Consider the following 14,522-nt stretch of genomic DNA (forward strand, 5'->3'; position numbering starts at 1 on the left):
GTAGTTTACTACTACTACTATCAGCAGTGTCCTCCAGAATCAGGGATCCCTGAGGGTTCCTGGTTTTTTGACCAAGATGCCTTCAGTGATTTTAATACTTTCATAAAATTCTCCAAACTAGAAAATGAATTTTTAAAAAAAATGTGTAACTTGAATTGAAATAAAGTGAAATATAAAGAATATACACAATGACTCCAGTAATGTAAAATGAAAAGAAAAACAAAATAATCAAAACCGAATGCTGTGAAATGATAGTGATCCAGTCAATCCAAAAGAAGAGGTGATAAATTACCTTTCATTGCAGAGGTGTGTGGTGGCGATGGGGGTGTTAGAGGGTTCATTTTCAATATATTGATTAATCTTGATGAACAGCTCCTCCTCTCTTTTTTTAAAAGTCTTTATTATAAGAGATGGCATTCAGAATTGTAGGTAATGTAAAAACAATAGGTAACAGTAAAACTTATTTTTAAAATATATATGCTATAACATGGCTACTTTGGAGATGTGTTTTGCATAACTTCACATGCATAATTGATATATTGCTGGCCTTCTTAATGGTTGGGCAAGGAGCTAGAGAAAAGGAGAGAATTTGGAATTCAAAAATTTTTTAAATGAATATTTAAAATAAATACTAAATTTGAAGAAAAATTTTAAATAAAAGTGTACATTATTTTTTAAAAGTGCTTTATTAAGGAAAGTGGGGAAGGTAACAGAGGATCATCATAAAATCAAATACATCATACATTGATTGATCTGCTATCACTGGAGGGATAATAAATTTTTTTCACCTCTCTCCAAAGCTAAATTCACTATAGTAAGCTATATAAAGGTGATACTTCTTTCATTTAAAGGGAGCACAGTTTTCTAAGCAATGTTTTAGAAGTCATTTTTATCTTTCTGTGATCCTCAGTTGAGATTAATTGCAGAATCTTTTCAGCTAGATCAGGCAAACAGTGTAGTATAAGTTCATTGACCTGGGAGCCAATAGATTAAACAGCACAGAGAACTGTGTGATTATGGATGCATTTATACTGGGAAAGGGAGTAGCCTGAGGCCTGTAGGGCTTGGGTTGGGGGAAAGGAGTGTCATGAAAATGAGATAACACGGTTGGTTGTAGCAAAGAAGTAGATGGTCAGTAGAGGACCAGGAAGTGAGGTGTGGGGATGGTATATGCCCAGGGACAGAACCCCTACACACACACACACACACACACACACACTCACTGGTGCCATATCAATGTCCTGGGGGTAGCTAGCTGCAGTTCTGATAATCATCCTACTATGTCTGTAGCAGCAAGATGGTGTGCTAGGGGCTGTGTTATAGATATAGATGTGTACGATAGGATGCTAGGGGCTGGTGTTATAAAGACCTGAGTTCAATTCTTATCTCAGGCACTAAGTAGTTATTTGACTTTCATCAAGTCACTTAATCTCTCTTGTCTCAGTTTCTTCATCTGTAAAATGAATACCCTACAGAATTATTGTGAGGATCAAATAAGAGAATGTATATAAAGATTTCTGCAAACCTTAAACCACTAGATAAATATTGTTGTTGTTGTTTTTCAGTCTTGCCTAACTATTTGTGATCCCATTTGGGGTTTTCTTGGCAGAGATACTACAGTGGTTTGCCATTTCCTTTCCATCTCATTTCCCAGAGGAAGAACTGAGGGTTAAGTGACTTGCCCAGGGTCACACAGCCAGTGAGTGTCTAAAACCAGATTTGAACTCTGGGACTTAAATTTTCCTGACTGCAAGCTTGGCACTCTATCCACTGTACCACCTTCCCGCCCCCATATAAATGTTAGCTATTATTATCATTACGGCACTCCCTCCATCAAAGCAGATTGCAACCCTTCCATAACTCCTTATCCTAAGCAATTCTTGCCTATATATTCTCACAAATCCTCAATAAAAGATTTACCCAATAGACTAGAAGCCTTCTATTTCTTTTAAAATCTCAGAATACCAGTGTAATACTCTGACTGACCATTAGTCTCACTCTCACCTCCCTTTCTGATGATACCTATCATTGATAATGATGGTTTTTATGCCATGTCCCACATACCAATCATCATTATTAATGTGGTCCAGACAGCTTACCTTCCTCCTATCCCCATGCATTATTGCATTGCCTTTTGTGTGACCGAACAATTCTTATTTTTGGATCAGAAAATATATGTGTATATATATATATATATATATATTTATATTATTTCATTGGCATGGGAACTTCAAATGAGGAAACTCTATCAATGCCAGTCTACAACTGAACTTTAATTTATAGTCTCAGAGAAATGCCTGGAGGCCCTTAGCTGACCTGTCCAGAATTATGTAGTCAGGATGAATTACAGGCAAGACTTGAACCCAAGTCTTCCTCACTTGAAGGTCAACTCTCTAATCACTACATCATAGTGATTTCTCATTTTAAAAGTGTAAGCATTCCAAAAACTTTTACACTGAAGAGAGACTAGATGGAGACCTGGATTCGTGAGTACCTAGATAAATGAAGGTTAACCAGGAAATAGGCAGCACCTAAAAGTTGCATGTTCCTTATTTGATTATTTAACAACAAAGAAAACTTGATCATAACATGGCGTCTTACATACAAGCAGCCCAAGGAATGTCCTTAAAATTGAACTAGGAGTCATATACCTGAATTTTCATTCCAATTTCACCATTTGCTGACTTTGGGGCAGCCAGATGGTTCAGTGGATAGCTCATTGGGACTTGAGTGAGAAAGACTTGAGTTCAAATTCAGCCTCAGATACTTAGTAGCTTAAGAAGTTTAAGTGAACTTGAGCAAGTCACTTAACCTGTTTGCCTCAATTTCTTCAAGTATAAAATGGGGATAATAATAGCACCCACCTCTCAGTATTATCATGAAGATCAAATGAGATAATATTTGAAAAATGCTTAACACAATGACTGGCACATAATAGGCTCTTAAAAATGCTCGTTTCCTTCCTTGTGGGCAAGTTACTATATCCATCTGGGTCTCAGTTCCTTCTCTGTAAGAAAAAAAAAGTTACACAATAATGCTACAAAGCTCTTACAATTTATGTGAACTTTGTACACCCTGTTGACAAAACACCTACTATGTTTGAGATCCTTTGCTAAGTGCTAGGGTATAGAAAGATAGAAAGAAATAGATCAAGAAACTTATAATCTAACTGAGAGCAAATACATGTACCCAAATAACTATGATTCAAAGGCAGTATGATACTCTGGAAAGAATGCTGAATTTGGAATTAAATTCAGTCAACTAGCATTTATGAAGCCCTTACTATGTGCCAGGCATTGCGCTAAGCACTGAGGATACAAAGAGAGACATGGATCCTACCTGCAAAGGGCTCACATTCTAATGCTAAAGATGACCTATGCAAAAAAAGAAATTAATATACGATATGAACCCTGTAAGTGAAAGAAAGTCTCAGAGAGAGCACTAGCATCAGGAAAGGTTCCCATCTAGATTCTATCTCTTCCCATGTGACTTTGGATGAGTCCCATTACCTCTATGGGTCTCAGTTTGTTCATCCATAAAATGAGGAGATTGAACTAGATAGATGACCTCTAAAATCTGTTTCAGTTTTAAATATATGTCCATTAATCCTAAGTACCAAGAAGAGGGCCAGACCAAATGCCAAGAAAAATTTGAGGATGGAAAAATGACTTCTGCCTGACTAATGCAAGTTCAAGGGAAAAAAAATAATAACACACATGCATTTCAGAAGGTATGTGGAAGGGCTCTGGGAAGCTTACTTGCTGTAGGAATGTGAAGGATTATTTTCATAGGAAAAGTTTATTGCCAAAGCTTCAATAACAAAGAGAACTGAATTTTACCTTCTTGTTAAAGTGGGAGAATTTGACAACCAAACCAGTCAGGAAACTGACAATTACTCTCCAAGCTGAGTCAGTGGCATGTGGTATGACGTCATGGCCATGTTGTAATGACTAGACTGAGCATGCTCCGCTGTGGCCAAAGGAACCAAAACAAAGGGAACATTGGCTTGGGGGCCCTGAATATCTTTAAGAGTGGGAAGGGAGGTAGAAGGAAGGAAAAACAAATCTGTTCTTTCTGTTTAGCCCGGCAGCCAGGACTATTCCCAGCTCCCCAAGTTTGAGAATATTCTATTAGTTTGGGAACAGTTGCTGACAATTTCATGAGGGTCTGTCAATATTTGCCAAGTGGGGGAGATTATAAAGCAAGAAGATCAAAAGTCCACAGTCACACCCTATAAAACCAAGTCAGGAGATGGGAAGATGAAAAATGCATGAACTACATGTAGTTGGGACGGAACTCCCATCACCAAACACAAGTGAACTCCCTGCCAGGTAAACACTGTGCTTTGACTTCTGAGAAGCCCGAACTTTTGATGACAGGTGAATGAACAGGGCACAAAAAGTATGTCACTATCATTAAAAAACCTATGGTACTATATGGAAAATAAGTTCTACACTTGATCCAAGATGTCTTGTAGCTAAGGCCCCAAGCTGACCAATAGTCTAGGAATTTGAGTTTTGAGACAGGCACTTGACATAATTAGAATCTCACACACACACACACACACACACACACACACACACACACACGCATATATGTATTTATGAGTATACACCCATATATACATATATGCCTGTATATACATGTGTGTGTATATATATAATTCTTATTTTTATTAATAGTTGTCAAGATAAACAAATGTACAAAACAAAGAGTAAAATCATATCCAGACCAACCTTTAACAAGGCAGAACCAAAATAACTAACAAATGAAATGCTTTTGATCTGCATTCCCTTCCAGCCCTGCCTTAAATTCTGCCACTCTTGACCCTGTTTTCTTTCTCTTCTCCATTTTTTCTAAGATAATTAAAGTCAACATGCATACAGTTCTGGTTTAGCTGATTTTATCCTGCCTTGCTTCAGATAAATTCCTCTGTATTTCCTTGTATGTTTCATATTTACTCTTTGTAATTGTTTCATAATATTCCATTATATTAATGTACTAAAACTCATTCAGCCATTCCCCAGTCTTTGGATGCATAGGCTGTTGCTGGGTTTTTTGAACATTACAAATATAGCAGCTATGAATATTTTTGTGACAATAGGTTCTTTCCCCTTGTCTCTTTAAAAGAATGTTTTAGGATACATACCTGGTGATGGAATTACTTTTTGGGGAGGATAAATATCTAGTGATGGAATTACTAGTGAGGGGACAGAATAGGAAATTTGTCAAAGTGCCAATACAGGACCTTAAATAAATAAGTCCATTCAATGAACATTACTGAATGCCTGCTGAATGGAAGGCAATGTCCTATGCACTGTGGGAGGACACCAAAGAAAGAGAAGGCAGCCTTTGTTATCAAGGAGCTTATAATCTAGTCACAGAGATTATAGAATGAAACCTGTTGATAGAGACAGAGCCTGGACCTGTGATTTTACTGGCACTGGAAGCTTCCAGTTGAAAAGACTCCTTCTACCTATACAAGTTGATACCTTCTCTGTAATTTGTAATCTTAGAGAATTGTCTCACATACTAAGAGATTATGTGTCTTGTCCAGGGTGAAGCAGCCAGTAGGTGTCAAGGGCAAGAAGTTAGATCAGGTCCTTCTGTCTCCAAGGTCAACTATCTACTACACCGTGTTGCCTCTCTTCCACCCCTCTTTCCAACAACATATCTTCTGCATGATATTTTCAGAACACATTTGCATGGAAGTCATTGGCAATACACTATAGCTTACTTGACCTCATATATCCCTCCATTGCCCCTTATTTCATTCTCAATTTGGTTTCTTTGGAGATCATGGTATTATATTATTTGTAATCCTATATAATATCACCAGAAGAAAGCATACAAATTGAAGAATCTGTGATTTCATCAGTATCAGTTAATCAAGAAGCATTTATTACATGCCTACTATGTGATAGGCATTGTGTAAAGAACTCCTGGTATGGAAAGTCTTTCTACCTATGCAGATTCTCTTGGCAGATAAATCTAGCTCTTCCACTTACTATCTATGTGACTTTGTGTTCTGTGTGACGTTCTGCCTCTCTAGGTCACAATTTCCTCATCTTTAAAATGAGGAGGTTGAATTAAATGGTCTCAAGGTCCTTACAACTCTTAACCTACTTCCTGTGATCCAGAGTTGCTTGAGACACATACAAATTAAGTTACTTATCCATGGTCACACAGCTAATCAGTATCAGGAGCACAGAGGCATTATTGCCTGGTATATAGTATGCCAACCTTGGAGTCAGCAAGACCCAGGTTCAATTCCTACTCTGGTTATAAAGCAGGGGCTAATCTGAATTGGTGGAGGGATTTTTCTCTTCCAGAGTTCCATAAATTAAAAAAACCCCTGATGTGATGTTTTAAAAAAAAATAGTAAGACAGGAAGGATTTGAACCCAGATTTGTCTGACTCTAAGCCCAACTCTCTGTCCATTATGTCAGGCTACCTACCACCAGAAGAATATTGATGTTAGAAATATGGATTTTTGTTTGGGAAAAATGTTTGGTATCATGGAAAACAGGCACAATTTCCCAAACACCAGTCCACTCTGTTCTTCCTGTGCAATTCTGGGCCCAGTTCCTTACCCAAGTGTAGAGTCTCCACTGCATATCATAGTCCATACAATGGGCAGTCTTCACCCATGTTTGTTTTTTCCCTCTATGGATTGTTAGGCCAATATATTTAGCATAGTGTGGAAGCCTTAGGGTGTTGCTTGATTTGACACACCATCTCCAAACAGGAGCCTCTGAAGGATGCTCCAGGAGCATAAAAAACCCTTTTACTGTTTGGATACTGCACTAGATATCTCCCATGATAATGACAAATATTTGTGGCCAGGGTACCATCTATTCATCCTAGTTGGTACCCAAGGTATTAAACCTTGGAAAGATACTGATCAATTTGATATTACTCGGGGGAGGGGAGTGAGAGGACATCAATAGCTACCAACCTATACACCTTCTTTCTCGTCTTTCTAAAATCTTAAAACGAGCTATTCAAATTCTTCCATCCATCTATGTCTTTTCAAGATCAGGAAATTCTTAGTAAAACCATAGCATTATTAACTTAGAGCTGGAAAAGATGTTAGAGGCTGTCTACTCTGGTTCTCCTTATTTTATAGATGAGGAACTGAGGTTAAGAATGATCAAGTGACCTGCCCAGGGTCACACAGGTACACTTATTTCACAGGACGCTTATGGATACAGTGCTTATTAAGCTACAAAATGCTATGAGGGGCTTAACAGTTACTGTCCTCTCATTTTACCTATGAAAAAACTGAATCCCAGAGAATTAAAATAATTTCCTCAAATCTAGCAGTAACTAGGAAAGAGACTTAGTCCTAGAACCCAGATTTTCTGACCCCAGGATATCACTCTTTCAATGATACCGTATTTCTCTGATTTGCAGCCTGCAAGTGATATGTCCACTTCCTACTGATGACAAGAGACTTGTAAGTTGGGGGGAGGAGGACAAGATCATTTTCTTTCAAATAAAAAGTGGCATTCTGGAGTAAATGAACCTGACAATCAAGACTGAGATGCAAAATTCTATAAAACGTGTTCTCCTGGCTCTGGCTTTAACCCACTGTAGTGGGGAAGTGGATTAACCACTGGGCTAAATGCCCATTAGGTACAGAGAGCAGAGGGACATGGTTGGAATGCCCCTGGAGATGCATCAAGAATGATATCAGATGATTCTTTCATTAGAAAAGTGAGGGCGGCCCTAAAAGCCAGGAAAAGAAAATATTTCTGAAAGTCTGGTTGGAGAGCTTGCTCCACCCAGGAGTGTGTTTGCCCTGGTCTGTGTATTCAGGCAGCAGGTACAAAAAGAAAGAGGATGCAAAGTACAGCGCAGAGCACTAGTGAGGCACAGCTGGCAACTGGAATTAGCCACTTGGGAGCTGGAGGATCCCCATTGGAGAATCTCTAAGAGACACTAGGGTCTGAAGAATCTCAGGCTGACCTCCCACCAGGTAACTGCTTATCGATACTTGACTTGCGCCTTGGGTTCTTGGGTTTCCTAGCCTCAAGCTGTCTAGAAGACACACCACAAATCAGACTACACCTGCTCAAATTTCTTCAAAGAGGATGTGGACCTTTTCCAGGCAGTCAGACATAGAGGAAGGCATGGTACCGCCTCCTTTGCTCAAGAACAGAATCAGAGAAAGGAAATCCTGGGGAGAAAGGTGGGCTTTATGCCCAAGATCTAGAAAACAGACCCAAGTAATACTCTCCCAACTTAGCTCCTCTCTTTAGAAGCCCTAATTTCCTTTAAAGCTCAACTCAAATGTCATATGAGATATTTCCTGATCCCCCCAACTATTAATGCCCCCTAATTTTACCTTGGATTTACTTTGTGCATATTTTATACATAGTTATATATGCATATGTTCTCTCCCCCATAGAATATAAGGTTCTTGAGGGCAGGAATCGTTTCTTTTTTTGGTAGCATTTAATAAAATAATTGTTAATTGAAGAGAAAGGAAAGAAAGAGAACATTTTGAGGAAATTCCCAAGGGAGATTTCCCAAATTGTAGAAGGATTATCTGGTCTTCCTCACTGCTTCTAAGAAGACCACCACTTTGGAAACTCCTGGTGGGCATCATTTTGTGAGAAAAATGTGGGTCCCAGGAAAGCAATGAACCTGTAAAGTTCAGTCTTTGCTGGTTTACAAGTATAGGAAGTGAGGCCAAATAAGCTTCTGTATTAGTGAAGAGGGATTAAAAGGAATTTACTGCTGAGTACTCCAAGCTTAGGTCCTACTGCAACATTTAAGACTTTCTATACCTATTAGAAAGACTGTAAGCAGGTCTCATTAGCTTATCTTGAGAAGACCCTTTATTAAAATCCAAACAATATGTCAGCCTGCCTCAGAGTTGTTGGAAGTATCAAACATTTACAGGAAAATAGTTTCAATATCAGCAGGTAAGCTAATCAAATAAAAAATATTTATGGAGCACCTAGTATATACCCAGTGCTGTGACAGAATCTCCAAAGGGTATAAAAGTGTGTGAGACTAATGCCTACACTCACAAAGTTTAAAACATACCCAGATCTTTCCTTTCTAGACTAGTTATTCTCCATTGGCTTCATGTTTTAAAGAGGAAAAGTTGATTTACAGTTAGGCATGGTAGAGTGGGAAAAAGTCCTGTTCTGGTAGATAGGACCATAGTGTCCACGCTAGGCCACCAATGTATTATGTGCCCTTGGGCAAGTGCATTTATCTTTCTGGGACTCTGTTTCCCCAGATGTAAAATTAATAGGTTAAATTGGATGATCTCTAAAGTCACTTTCAGCTCTTATGTTTTATGTTCTATTCTAAGGCCCCTTCCAGGTCTGACATTGTAAGGTGCTTTCAACTTTGACATTATATCCCTTCAATCTTTCACATTTTTTCTTGTACGTTTCTATGTTACCATGGGCCAGGTCACATAGAAGCCCATGGATTTTCCAGAATGCCATTTAAACTGGTCTAAGGTGTGTTTCTTATTTACTTGGTGAGTAATTCTACTTACATTATCCCACCCTTTTATGGACCTTTTCTTTTTAATTGACAATTGGAAGTTCTATTGTAAAAATAGAGAGGCAGAGAGCAATAGTAAATAAAGAGTCAGCCTTGGAGTCAGGAAGATCCTGATTCAAATCCTGCCTCTGGTCCAAACCTGCTGTGTGACCCTGGGCGACTCTCTTAACTTTTCAGTGCCTGCAACCAACTCTCCCTCTCTAATACTAGAAGGTACAGAGAAGGGGCTGATCTGTATTAGTGGAGGGAGTTTCCCAACCAACAGTTCCCTATACTAATACCAAAGAAATTGTAGCCACCCCCAAAAAAAATTGGAAAAAAAATTTTAAAAACCTACCTAAAACAATTTCCTTGAGTAGGCAGGTTTTACTTTGTTGGGATTACCTGTGTTAGTGTAAAGAGATCACTTCCTCAGTATAAGCCTCACCTTCATGCTAAGTAAAGTGAAAGTCTTGGGTGAAAGGATCTTTTGATCTCCTCCAATTGGGATATTTTAGGATTCTCTATTTAACAGGTTCTCCCAAATTTCACTGATCTTTGGACCTAGAACAAAATGAAACCAGGAATGTTGCATTGGTATCAAACACAAGTACAAAAGCAAGTTTGTACCAAAAGTTCTTTACATTTTATACAGATATGTACATATGCATGCATGTGCACACATGTACACATACACACATGCACAATCAAAGAATGTTCCAACTGAAAGGATCTTAAAGGTGAACTAGCCAACTCTGATTATACAGATAAGAAAAATGAGACCCAGAACTTGCCCAGGGTCACATAGTTTACAAGTGACAGAGCCTCATCATATGTAAACATTCATAAGACAACATTAGTGTAGTAGGAAAAAAAATCAATCAATAAACACATATTAAGTACTTACAATGTGCCAAGCACTGTGCCAAACTCTAGGGATACAAAAAAAAGAAGCAAAAGACAAACGCTGCCCTCAAAGAGCTCACAATCTAATGGGGAAGACAACAAATAAATATATACAACCAACTTACATATAGGATAAATAGGAAATAATTAACAGATGGGAGGTATTAGAATTAAAAGAAGTTGAGGAGGCTTCCATAGAAAGTGGAATTTTAAATGGAGTTTAAAGAAAGCCATGGAGATCAATAGAGCAAAGGAAGGAGAACATTCCAGGCATGGAAGACAGCTAGAGTAAATGCCCAGAGTCTTTTTTTGGTGGAACAGCCTGGAAGCCAATGTCATTTGACCAAAGAGTACATGGCAGGGAGTAAGGTGTAAGAAGACTGAAGAGGTAGGAAGGGGCCGGGTTATTAAGGGCTTTGAATGCCAGACAGAGCATTTTGTATTTGATTCTGGAGATGATAGAAAGCCACTACAGGTGAGTGATCAGATCTACACTTTAGGAAAATCACTTTACTGGCTAAATAGAAGATGAATTGGCATGAGGAGGGACTTGAGGCAGGGAAATCCACCAGCAAGCTATTGAAATAATCCAGGTGTGAGGTGATGAGGTTCTTGCACTAGAGAGTTGGCAGTGTCAGAAAAGATAAATAAGGAGGCATGTTCAAGAGATAATCCAAAGATAAAATCAATAGGCCTTCACAGCAGATTGGATTTGAAGGGTGAGAGAGAGTGAGGAGTTGAAAATGACATCTAGGTTGTGACTCAGAGGGTCAGGGAGGAAGGTGTTGCCTTTGACAGTAATAAGGAAGTTAGGGGGTGGGAGGGCTTATGGGGTAAATAGTGAGTTCTGTTTTGAACATGTTGAGTTGGCTACTGGATATCCAGTTTGAGATGTCTGAAAGGTAGTTGGAGATGTGACAATGGAAGTCAGCAGACAGTTTGGGGCAGGATAGGTAATTTTGAGAATCATTAGCACAGGTAATTAAATAGGTAATTAGCATGAGGTAATTAAATACATGGGAGCTGATAAAGTCACCAGGTGAAGTAGTGTGGAGGGAGAATTAAAGAGGGTCCAGGATAGAACCTTGTGAGACTCCTACAATTAGAGGCATAATCTGGATGAAGATCCAGCAAAGGAGACTGAGGAACATTCAGATAAACTGGAGGAGAACTAGGAGAGAATAGTGTCCTGAAAATCTAGAAAAAAAGAGTACCAAGGAAGAGAGGATGATCATAGGTGTCAGATGATGCAGAGAGGTTGAGGAGAATGAGGATTGGGAAGAGGTCATTGGATTTGGCAAGCTAGAGATCATTGATAGCTTTATCATTTTGTGAAATTATAAAGTTGGAAGCCAGATTATAAGGGACTAAGAAGACCATGAGAAGAAAATGGAAGCATCTATTGTGGATGGCTTTTTCAAGGAGTTGAGCCACAAAAGGCAGAACAGATATAGAACAATAGTTTGTGGGAACACAAGGATCAAATGAGGTTTCTTTGAGGATTTGTTGGCAGTAAATAATGAGCCACTAGACAGGAAGAGGTTGAAAATAAGTGATGGCATGGGGATGACAGAAGGGACAATCTATTGGAAGGGAAGGGAAGGAATGTGATCACTTGCGCTGGTAGAGGGGGTTAGCCTTGGTAAAGATTAAGGCCACTTCTTTCTTTGATAATTTTATTCATTTTATTTTGAACATAAGAAATAAAATGGGCATTTCCAAACATAGTAGAATAAAAAAAGATGATTGCGCATGAAACTGCAAATCTATGTACAACTTGCCATTGCTTTTAAAATATAATAAAGTTATCATATAAATTTCTTTTTTTTCTTTTTCCTTCCTCCCCCCCACCCTAGAGATGGCTGCCATTAGACACAAATATGTGTGTATGTGTGTGTATGCATATATATGTAAAATCATTCTATACACTTCTATTTATCAGTTCTTTCTCTGAATGCAGATAGTGTCTTCCTTCATATGTCCTTTGTAGTTAATTTGGGTATTTATAATAGTCAAAATGACTTAGTTGCTCAAAGTTATTCTTAAAACAATATTGCTGTTACTGTATATAACATTCTCTTGGTTCTGCTCATTTCATTCCAAGAGTAAAGATTTAAGTTTTGGGGATAAGAATTCATTATTTGGTAAAAATTGTTGGGAAAGCAGGAAAGCAGTCTGGCAGGAATTAGGCATAGACCAATATCTTAGTCCATGTACCAAGATAAGATAAAAATGGATAATGACCTAGATATAAAGAGAGAGATTTCAAGAAAATTTGAAAAACAAGGCCACCTCTTCATGTACAACAAGGGTAAAGGAAGGTATAGTGGCAGAAGGCGTCTGAGTGATGCAAGAGTAGAATAGGGGAGAAGATAAAGCTAACAGCAGATGGCTTCATTTTTTCCTGTAAAATATGATGTAAGATTCTGAGCTAAAAGGGTGAAGAGAGGGGTAACTATGGGAGGTTTGAGGAGGGATGAAAAGGTTTGGAAGAGCTACTGTGGAGATAGAATAGTGAGCTGGTAAGGCAGATATAGAAAGATTGTGTCACAGCAATAAGGACCCAGTTGAGGTGTAACATAGATTTGTAGTGGACCCAGTCAGAATGGTTGCATGATTTTTCTTCACTTTCATTCAGCAGCATCTGTATTAGAGCAAAATTGGTGAATGGTGGAAGTGATCCAAGGTTGAAGCTTAGCATGGCATAATTGTAATTGACAAAATGATAAGGAGGTGAGGGATTCAAGAGAGAAGGACAGTTTAGAATTGAATTGGTTCACCAAGGAGTCAAGATAGAGGGAAAAAAAGGAGAGTGGCTAGTATAGGGGAGATGGCCTGGGAAAGAATTGAGATGTCAAGAGATTGGATATCATGATGCGTACAAAAAGTAAGCATTTGGTAAGGAGAGGCAGAGGGAAAGGTGAAAAACCTGATTATTGTTGAATAAGATGATTTTGGAATTCTTGAACGTGATAGTGGTACATTTGTGGGTGATGGCAAAATCAAGGATGTGACCATCTCCATATGTGGCTAAGGTGGGGTAGAGGAGTAAGTCACAGGAAGTGAGCATGTTAAGGAACTGAGTAGTTAGGGTGATTGAGGGAGAGTCAATATGTACATTGAAGTCTCCTAGTACAAGGGAAGAAGTTGAAGAGGAGAGAAAAATTGTGAGCCATATACTGAACTCATTGAGGAAGAAAGGGTAGTGGCCTGTGGTGGGGAGAGGAGATGTCTTTAGACAACAGTCACCAAGTTTTTATTGGGAGGTAGATACAAATAGCATGAACCTCAAAGGAAGAAGTTATTGACTAATAACAGTAGGGGGAGAACCTGGAAGTGGCAATAAGGAGCAAGGAGTATTCCAACTCCCCCACCTCAACCAATGAACTGAAAACAAGTGAAAGTGCAACCATCAGTGGAAAGAGTGACCAGGGAAGCAGGTTTCGGTAATAACTAATAGATGGAAGGAATCTAAGATGAAAAGATTTAGGATGAAGGAAAATTTGTTGCCTATGAAACAGACATTCCACAGGGCAGAGTGAAAGGGCTGGGCAGTATTTGTTTGAAACTTTGTGGTGGAAGGGTTAAGGGGGATGGGAATGATAAATTGGGAGGTAGGAGTGGGGAATAGAGTTTGAATGATGACCTCCAGTGAGACTCAGTGGAATATAAAGGATATGACTGAGTGTGAGAATGTTCATCAATGCATGCAGGGTACCACCACTTCCCAAAGGAGGCCAGAGATTGAGTTGGAGACAAGCCCATATTGAGATGTGAGCAAATAGTCAGATGATCAAATGGGAAGTCCTGCTTCACTACTCCTTTTCCCTCTGGAGCATGCAGATTAGTCAGGAAAACATAAGTTGTAGAGTTAAAGTACAGACTTTGCCAATTAATGAGCTGTGTGACCTTGGGCAAGTCATTTAAGTTCTATGAGCCTTTTTCTACTTTGATACTAACTACCTCTCTGAGTTAGTGTGTTTTTGTTATTAATTTTTTATTAATAAAAATCTATTTTCTCTTCCTCCTACCTCCCTACCCCCATTGGAAAATAAGAAGGAAAGAAAGAAAGAAAGAAAGAAAGAAAGAAAGAAAGAAAGAAAGAA

General features: G+C 38.7%; 1 protein-coding gene across 7 annotated transcripts in view; it reads left to right on the plus strand.

Annotated features, from left to right (window-relative positions):
* The first annotated feature begins 7,808 nt into the window (after positions 1–7,808).
* Positions 7,809–14,522, plus strand: part of BCAS1 (breast carcinoma amplified sequence 1) — a 156,131-nt gene continuing 149,417 nt past the window's right edge. For all 7 annotated transcript variants that reach the window (XM_027847761.1, XM_027847773.1, XM_027847766.1 and 4 more), the window contains exon 1: positions 7,809–7,981. The gene's annotated coding sequence lies outside the window, so the exon portion shown is untranslated. The remainder of the gene's footprint in view (positions 7,982–14,522) is intronic.

The sequence above is a fragment of the Vombatus ursinus genome, unplaced genomic scaffold (assembly GCF_900497805.2).
Source record: "Vombatus ursinus unplaced genomic scaffold, bare-nosed wombat genome assembly UNPS02000580.1, whole genome shotgun sequence".
Classification (NCBI taxonomy): Eukaryota; Metazoa; Chordata; class Mammalia; order Diprotodontia; family Vombatidae; genus Vombatus; species Vombatus ursinus.